Source organism: Physeter macrocephalus, chromosome 1 (genome assembly GCF_002837175.3).
Source record: "Physeter macrocephalus isolate SW-GA chromosome 1, ASM283717v5, whole genome shotgun sequence".
NCBI classification, from domain to species: Eukaryota; Metazoa; Chordata; class Mammalia; order Artiodactyla; family Physeteridae; genus Physeter; species Physeter macrocephalus.
Genome location: NC_041214.2, coordinates 100,588,899 through 100,598,914, shown reverse-complemented (window position 1 = coordinate 100,598,914; position 10,016 = coordinate 100,588,899). Strand labels below are relative to the sequence as shown.

Here is a 10,016-nt window from a genome sequence, read left to right as displayed (position 1 = left end):
ACACGGGTTCATGCCCCGGTCCGGGAAGATCCCACATGCCGCGGAGCGGCTGGGCCCGTGAGCCATGGCCGCTGAGCCTGCGCGTCTGGAGCCTGTGCTCCGCAATGGGAGAGGCCACAACAGTAAGAGGCCCGCATACCACAAAAAAAAAAAAAAAAAAAAAAAAAAAAAAAAAATGCAATGCTAAGGACATTAGACTAAACATCATACAAAATTGAAAAAGACTCACAGTGCCTGAACACTAGGATTTGAGGATACATATATGATTTTTAAAAAGCAACACATATACATGACTCCAATTCCAGAACTTCTTTAACACCTAAATAATTACAGAACTTTCCAGCTGACCCCCTTACTCCAAATTATCCTAAAACAAAGACTCTAGTATTTTCCTTAAGTACATCTTTTTATTTTTATTTATTTATTTATTTATTTTTGTGTGGTATGCGGGCCTCCCTCTGCTGTGGCCTCTCCCGTTGCGGAGCACAGGCTCCGGACGCGCAGGCTCAGCGGCCATGGCTCACGGGCCCAGCCGCTCCACGGCATGTGGGCCCACGGGCCCAGCCGCTCCACGGCATGTGGGATCTTCCCGGACCGGGGCACGAACCCGGTTCCCCTGCATCGGCAGGCGGACGCGCAACCACTGCGCCACCAGGGAAGCCCCAAGTACATCTTTTTAAAAAATCATTTAGTCTACTGTGAATAAAGATGACTAAATGCAAGTATTTCTCAGGAATTGGTCCTCTATCCTATAACTCTTAGCAACCACATTCACTCTTTAAGCATGGTTAATTTCAGAACGTACAATCCAGCAAAGGAGACAAGTCACATACAAGTTAGAGAATAACATTTAAGTGTTATCATAGTGATGGTGATGATAGTGATGATGATAGTGGTGGTGGTTATAATGATGGAAATAGCTACTAAGTACTTTCTTCAAGCCAGGTACTGTTCTAAACTCTTCCCATATATTATCTCCTTTAATCCTCACACTAATCCCATGAAGTATTTACTATCTGTTACTCATTTTACAGATGAGAAAACTAAGGGGAAAAGAGTTAACTGACTGGGAAGGTCACACAGTAAATTGCAGAGCCATATATGCCATTTTGAAAGATATGGGATGGAACAGAACCAAGAGTCCAAAAAAAACTTTAAACTTATGGTCAGTTTATATTCAACAAGGGTGCCAAGAAACAATTCAATGGGGAAAGAACAGTCTTTTAAATTAATGGTGCTGGGACAACTGGATATCCATATGAAAAAGAGTGAAGTAAGACCCCCTACCTCACAACATGTAAAAAAATTAACTTAAAATGAATCACAGACTTAAATGTAAGAGCTAAAAGTACAAAACTCCTAGAAGATAACATAAGCATAAATTTTCATGAACCTTGGGTTAAGCAATGGCTCCTCAGAAATGACACTAAAAACACAAGCAACCAAAGAAAAAATAAATTGGACTCCATCAAAATTTAAAACTTTTGTGCTTCAAAGAACACCATCAAGAAAGTGAAAAGACAACCAAAAGAATGAGAGAAAACATTTGCAAATCATATATCTAATAAGTAACTTGTATCCAGAATATATAAAGAATTCTTACAACTCAACAACAAAAAATCCAATTTTAAAATGGCTAAGGGGGCTTCCCTGGTGGCACAGTGGTTAAGAATCTGCCTGCCAATGCAGGGGACACAGGTTTGAGCCCTGGTCCGGGAAGATGCCACATGCCGCAGAGCAACTAAGCCTGCGTGCCAAAACTACTGAGCCTGCACTCTAGAGTCTGCAAGCCACAACTACTGAGCCCGTGTGCCACAACTACTGAAGCCCACGTGCCTAGAGCCCATGCTCTGCAACAAGAGAAGCCACTGCAATGACAAGCCCGCGCACCGCAACAAAGAGTAGCCCCTACTCGCCGCAACTAGAGAAAACCCGTGCGCAGCAACGAAGACCCAATGCAGCCAAAAACAAATTTTAAATTTTTTTAAAAAAAGAAAGAAAAAATAAATAAATAAAATGGCTAAGGGATTTGAATACACATTTCCCCAAAGAAGATACTACAAATGGCCAACAAACATGTGAAGAAATGTTCAAGATCACCAGTCATTAAATGCAAATCAAAACCATAATGAGATATTACCTTACACCCACCAGGATGGTTATAATCAAAAAGGTGTAAATAACAAGCTTTGGCGAGAATGTGGAGAAATTGGAATCCCCGTATATCACTAGTGGGAATGCAAAATGGCACAGCCACTTTGGAAAACAGTTTGGCAGTTCCTAAAAAAGTTAAACAGAGTTACTACATGACTCAGCAATTCTATTCCCACATATATAGCCAAAAGAATTGAAAACTTATGTCCACACAAAATCTTGGACATGAATGTTCATAGCAACATTATTCTTAATAGACAAAAAGTGGAAACATCCCAAATATCCACCATCTGAAGGGATAAATAAAATATTGTATATCCATATTCTGTAATATTATTTAGCAATAATAAGGAATGAAGTACTGACACATGCTACAACATGGATGAACCTTTAAAATATTATGCTAAGAGAAAGAAGCCAGACACCAAACATCATAAATTATATGATTCCATTTATATGAAATGTCCAGGATAGGCAAGTCCATAAAGACATAAAGTAGATTAGTGGTTGGGAGGGTCTGGGGGGAGGAGGAAACGGAGAGCCACTGCTAATGGGTACAGGGTTTCTTTTGGCGGTGATGAAAATGTCCTGGAATTAGATAGTTGTGATGGTTGCAAAACTGTGAATATACTAAAAAACTCTAAACTGTATACTTTAAAGGGCTAAATTTTATGGCCTGTGAGTTATATCTCAACAATGCTGTTATTTAAAAAGATATGCAAAAATATAATGGTTATTCCAAAAGCTTTCTTACGTATTTTACTCTTTAACCACTTAGATCTTCGATTTACTTGGCAGAAACAAAAGGGAATCATAAAATGTCAGTATATCTAAATGATGAATTATGTATTCATTAAAATTATACTATGAAGAATGTAGGAAAATACATAGAAAGTTCAGTGTAAAAAGTAGAATACAGAACTGCACATATAGTATATTCTCATGATGTTAATACACACACAATACTAATAAAGCACTTACCTGTGCTAAAAGCTTCACATTTAATCCCACAACCCGATGAGGTACATACTATCCTGAGACACATTAGAGCATAGTAGTTAAGAGTACAGTCTAAAACCAGACTGTCTGAGTTCACATCCCAGCTCTGCCACTAGCTGTAAAACGGAACTAATTAAATGCACAAGGTGCTCAGAACCCCTGCCTAGCACATACTAAGTTCTACTTAAGGATTACTAATGATTATGTCAGCAACAATTATTAACCCCTGTTCCCAAATGAGAAAACTGGGGCTTTTGAGATATTGCTCAAAGTCACAGAAATAATAATGCACAGAGCTGGGAGCTGACACTCAAAACCAGATCTGACTAATTATGACTAATTATAATAATGCACATTCTAGAAAACATTACTAGAATTAAGTTATCTCTGGTTGGTTCTATATTTTCCAAACTTTCTACAATGAACTCAAGTTACTCTTAAAATACTTTATTTCAAGTTATTTAAAATATTATACTTTCCCACCAGCCTCAATTCTGAAAACCCATCCCTGAATCTGAAGTACGCAAAGGTTAAGTTCACAATGGTGTAACAAAGCTGCTATCCCATCTCTGACCGTCCCTTCACCAACAAACTTCATGAAGGAGAGGCCTATTTAAGCACTTGTATTTACTAAGCCCCAGTTATACTTCAAACTTTTATAACACAAGAACCACCTATGCACTGAAAAGTGTTCTCTTGAACATCACCAGTAAAGGTGACCATATTTTTCTTGACCAAAGATCAGACTTCGTGGTCTAACGAAGGGATTTTGTGCCACTTACAGGAACCAGGTATCATAAGGGAGCTATAGTTTACATGCTGAAATGTGAGACTATAAAGATAGTCTGATGGTTTACAGTGCCAGATGTCAAATAATAAAATTAGCATAACCCAGAAAATCTAGGCTCGTTGGGAGAAAATCTAAAATACTAATAGCTTCCTAATTGCTAAAATTATTGGTCCCTTATTTCTCAGGGCCTTTCCATCTCTAGAGACGCCCACTCCTGGAAGCTCGCCCCTCCCTTGGCTTCCATGACACACTCTTTCTCCTGGTTTCTCTCCTATTCTTTTCTCCTTTTCAGGCTAAGACAATACTCACATACTATGTAATCAAGGATCTTCACTCAGTTCTATCCCAGTCTTCTTTTCTTTCCATTGGACTCCCTCTCTCTTTGTCCAATAACTGTTTTTGAGAGTCTACCACATGCCAGGCACTGGCCGGGCACTGGAGATACGATGGTAAACAAGTCTAATATGGCACCAGCTCTCATGAAGCTTACTTTCTAGATCACTAAAGGGAATTCACATCTTCTCTTAGTGATCTGACCTACTACCTTGAGCAAAGCTATCAATGTACTGGGAACACAAATACACTGTGAAAGGTAGTCCCAAATCAAGGATGCACACCTTTCCTCAAAACACCTAACGCTCATTTCCAACTGGCTTCTGTGCACATCTCTCAAATATCTCAAATACAGTATGGCAAATATACAGCTTAGCATCCATGCCCCCTCCCCACCAAAGTCTAGTTCTTGATATATAACTGGCTTGCTCAGTAAATGTCTGCTGAATAACGCTGAAGTACAGAATTACCTTTCTTCCAGTTGCTCCTGTTTAAAACCTTCTCTCCCTTCTTGTCTCAAAGCTAATCAGATACCAGAATCTATTCATTCTTTCCCTCAAACATCTCTCTCATGTCCCCCTTTTTTCATCTATACTATGAATGTTTTTGTCCAGGTTCTCATTATTTCCCCTAATTAATCTTCCTTTCACTCATTTGCTCTCCCACTTCATCATCCACTATTTCAACAAGTATTTTGAAAGCACCTGCCAAGAGCTTGTCACCAGATACAGCAAGAAAGTAGAATAACTCTGGACCCTCACAGAGCTTAGTTTGTCCGACCGCAATTAAATAAGAAATTGCAATAAAAGGCTAACGTTGGAAGTAAATTCAGTGTCATAGAAATACCTAACTTACTCTACACAGTGAGAAAAGGCCACCTGTCACAGAAATACCTAACTTACCCTACACAGTGAGAAAAGACCACCTCCTCCCTCTAATTCCCCTAAAAATATTTAAGCTGAGAGCGAAACTATGACTAAAAATTAGAAGCTGGGGAAAAAATGCTCCAGGTCAGGGTCGGGGGAGGGCACTTAACAAAGGGTTTCAGAGGTTCAGTTTGACTAACAAAGATTTGAGAGGGTAGGAAGGCTAGAAAAAGGATAAAAAAGAAAGGCATAGGCCAGATTATGGCCTTGTGAGCCACAGCAATTTGAGCACTAACCTAAAGACCTATAGGAAGCCACTGAAGTGTTTTAAGCAAGGTCAGTTACGATGGGATTTAGTAAAACCACTCTGGCTAGTGGAAAATTGATCAAAGGGAAACAAGACCTCTTTCCAAACACTATCCCTCCAATCACTCCTACCCAGATATATGGATAGAGTATAGCTCTCAAAACTTTACTTCGTTCCTCAAACGATTTTAACAGCGCTCCCCTGCAAAGAGGAATCCAGCTCAGCTCGGCACTCAGACACTCTCCCCGGTCCGTGCTGCCCAGCTGACCTTTCTTTGCAGTCATTTCTCCTCTCACATCTCCCACACATCCTAAAACAAAGCTCTCGCCTTCCCATATAGTTCCAGCCGTTCCTTACGCTCTGCTTGGAACACCCGTCACACTTCCACCCCCTTTTCCACGGGGTTAACTCCCACTCACTCTTCAAAACTCATTCAGGCGGGCCTTCCTGACAAACCCTTTCCTAACCTTCAAATCGACTTAATTGACCCTCCCTGTCCCCAAGTACCCTGGGTAGTTTGTCTCTCTCCCACGAGACCGGAAATTCCTTGAAAACTACATTAGGGTGCCCCAATTTCTAGCTCTGCGCATAAGTGCCCGAAAGCGGTGCTCACGCGCACACTCAGGATGCTCCCGGGGGAGCGCGCTAGACACAAACACACCCAGACAGGCATCCTGACATGCACACACACTCGCAAAACACATGGAGTCGCGGGTGCACTCTCTTTTGTAAGGATCCTCAACCCAGGCGCCTGGATCCCCAGTGAACAGAGAGGAAGACGCCACGACCGTTCGCCCCGCCCTGCAGCCCCGGTCCCTAAGATTCTGTGGGGCGGGCTGCAGGCCTCCGCCCCGTCATCGCAACCTGCCTTGCAGTTTCCTGACTGCTGCCTCCACCACGACTAGAACTCCAGGCTCCAGAACCGCCCGGCAGGCCACAAGTTAACACAGTCCGCCGCTTCCGGGATGTTGCCTAGGTTACCGGAGCCCCGCCCCATTCCATTGCGTACATCCGGCGAGGCCAGTGCGCAGGCGCCTCCCAAAATCTGGCTTGTTCTGTGAGATAAAAAGGTTCTTGGCGTGGCTTGCGTTGGTACTCTGTTGGCAGGGTTCCGGGCATAGCTCTGGGGGGTAGGCATGTAGCATTAGCCAGGTTCTTGTGAATTCTCGGAAAGATGTTGCTCCCCACACCAAACTTCACATGTCACACTTGCTTTCACTTCTGTTTATTAAAAAATATTTATTACTACCTACCTGTGTGCCAGAGACTATGTTATATTCAGCGGAGTCTAAAAACTGGCAAAGTCCCTGTCCTCAGGAAGCTTACTGTGTAATAGCAAACAGTTACCAACAATACAAACGTCAAATTAAAACTGTGACAAATGCACAAGTATGACATTTTTTAATTCATTTTACCTTTGATGTACCTTTGATTCAGTGCTGCTATACGTGTCTTTTGGGATGCATGTGCATGCATTTCTGTTGGGTATACACCTAGAAATGGAATTTCTGGCTCATATGAAATAAGTATATTCAACCCCAGTAGAATATACCAAATTTTTGTTTTTCCCAAATGGATATACATACTTACATTACCATCAAAAAAAAAAACTGTGACAAGTGCTAACAATTAGGCATACGAACTAGATACTAAACTTATAGGAATATTTGAATTACTAGGAAAGCTGAAAAGCAAGGATGAGTAAATTACCAGGGACGGGTAAAGCCTTCCTGCAGAGGAAGCCACATATGCAAAGGTGTGTGGCAAGTGCAAGGGAGTGGAAGAAGTCCAGTACCTCTGGTGTTGGTGTAAGGAAGGCTGCCCTAATTGGGCGGAGCCAAGACAGGCAAAGCTGTGTATCCCATGTTAAGATCTTCACAGAGCATTTCATTGGAAAACAGAGTTAATTTGCTCCAATAATACAACCTCCTTCAGGTCCTGGTTTTCTACTGTTAAGACACACCCATACATGGGCCAGCAAATACACATTCAACACCTTCTAGATGCAAAGAACTGCCTTCTAATAGTTTCCACTCTGACTGAGGAAGTTTGATGTAGTTATATTCAACGGTCAGTCAATATAATCATCCCCTGCATACATCTTCAACTCCCTGCCCCTCTCTGAGTTTCTGTAAACTTGGCAAAACCACAATCCTGGCTATTTCAACACTGTATTTACTAAGTGCCTGAACCCTTGCACATGAAACTGGGAGGAGAAAAACACTCAGCCATGCTGACTTTAAATTTATGATCACTAATTTTAAGTGGGCCTTTAAAAATGACTGAAGACCACAGTACCGTTCCCTGCTCTATTAATTCTCCTACCCTCCCAAATGACAACTTTATACCTTCTCTCATGCTCAACATCTCTTCTTCTGTCCTCAGTCTCAGCCAGTGACCTTGCTCCCTACTTCACTGACAACACTGAAGCAATCTGAAGAGAACTTCCATAAGCTCTCATCACTAATTCAAACCTCCTATCAGCACCTTTACCCACCAACTGCCTTCCAGAAGCTCAACAAAATCCAAACACAAGAAACATGAAGAACATTACATCAAGGTACATAATAACCAAATTAAGTGATAAAGAAAAAAATCTTAAAAGCAGCCAGAGGGAAGACATTACAGAGGAACAAAAATAAGGATAACATCATATTTCTCATCAGAACTATTGCAAGCAAGAAGACAGTAAAACATCCTTAATGTATTAAAAGAAAAATACCTGTCAACCTAGAATTCTATATCTGTCAAAAATATATTTTAAAGATGAGGATGAAATAAATATGCTTCCACACACAACTGAAAAAATTTATCACCAGCAGACCCCCACTCTGAGGAATGTTAAAGTAGGTACTTCAAGCAGAAGGAAAATGATACCAGATGGAAATCTGGATGTACACAATGACAAGCACTGGATATAGCTACAGGAGTAAGTATATAAGATTATTTTTCTTATTATTTAAATCTCTTTAAAAGATAGTTGACTACTTAAACAAGTATAATAAAAATGTATTGTGATGTTTATAATATATGTAAAGGCAAAATGCATGGCAACAATAACATAAAGTCCAGAGGAAATATATTGTTGTAGGCTTTTATATATTCTGATGTGTTATAAAATCACTTGAAGTTAGACTGTGACAAGTTAAAGATGTATGCTATAAACCTAAAGCTATCACTAAAGTAGTAAGAATTATAGCTAAACGAGATGATATCTATAAAAAGAGATATTATAAAAGATAACAAAAAATAGTTGATTAAAAGTAGGCATAAAAGTGCAAAAAAAGGAAACAAAGAACAGATGAGAGAAATAGAAAAAAACAGCAAGAGGATAGATACAAATCAATTATTACATTAAATGCAAATAGTCTAATCACCTCGATTAAAAGGCAGAGATTGTCAGATTAGATTTTTTTAATTACTGCCTATAAAAAGAGACACACATTTATCAATAATATAAAAACACAAGTAAGTTTAATGTACAAGGATGGGAAAAGATGCTAACACTAATCAAAAGAAAGCTGGAGTGGCTTTATCAATATTTGATGAAGTAGATTTCAGAGCAAAGAATATTACCAGGGGTAAATAAGATCATTTCATGATGGTAAAGGGGCCATTAAATCAAAAGTATACAACAATTCTAAACATTTATGCACCTAATAAGAGAGCTTCAAAATAAATGAAGCAAAAGCTGATAGAACTGCAATGTGAAATAAAGTCCACAATTATAGTCAGAAATTTCAATCCCCCTCCCTGAATAACCTATAATACAAGTAGGTAGAAAATCAGCAAGGTTATAATAGGCTTGAAAAACATTATCAGCCATCTTGACCTGATTACATATATAGAATACTACTCCAGCAACAAGCAGAATACAAATGCTTATCATATGTATACAGAATTTTTAGCAATATGGACAATAATCTGGACCATAAAGCAAGTTTCAATAAATCCAAAAGGATTCAAGTTATACTAGCTATGTTCTCTGACCACAATGGTTAAATCCAAGGAGGAAAGAAATAATAAAGATTAAAGCTGAATCAATAAAATAGTAAAGCAAAAAACACAAGAGAAAACCAATGAAACTAACAGCTGAATCTTTGAGATGATTAATTAACTTGATGAACCTATAAACAAACTGATCAGGGGAAAATTACATATAAATTACCAATATTGGAAATGAGAGAGGTGACAGATTCTACAGACACTACAAGAATAATGTAATATTTTGAACAACCCTATAGTAATAAATTCAACATCATAGGAAAAAATGGACAAATTCCTTGAAAGACAAAAATTACCAGACTTTCTCAAGAAAAAGTGCATAACCTAAATAGCCCTATATCTATTAAAGAAGTTAAAGTTAAAGTTGCAATTTAAATTAAATTAATTAAATTTAATTTAATTTAAATTAAAGTTGCAATTAAAAAAAAAAACCAAACAAACCTTCCCACAAAGAAAAATAGAGGTCCAGATGGCTTTACTGGTGAATTCTATCAAACATTTGGGAAAGAAATATTACCAATTCTACAGAAACTCTTTCAAAAAAATTGAAGAGTTGAAGAGG

The 10,016-nt window shown here is 39.1% G+C and overlaps 1 protein-coding gene across 1 annotated transcript in view; it reads right to left on the bottom strand.

The window, feature by feature from the left end:
- The window catches only part of SPICE1 (spindle and centriole associated protein 1), an 81,234-nt gene extending 74,824 nt beyond the window's left edge, over positions 1-6,410 (bottom strand). Inside the window, exon 1 of the mRNA XM_007107952.3 lies at positions 6,318-6,410. The gene's annotated coding sequence lies outside the window, so the exon portion shown is untranslated. The remainder of the gene's footprint in view (positions 1-6,317) is intronic.
- Positions 6,411-10,016: the final 3,606 nt, after the last annotated feature.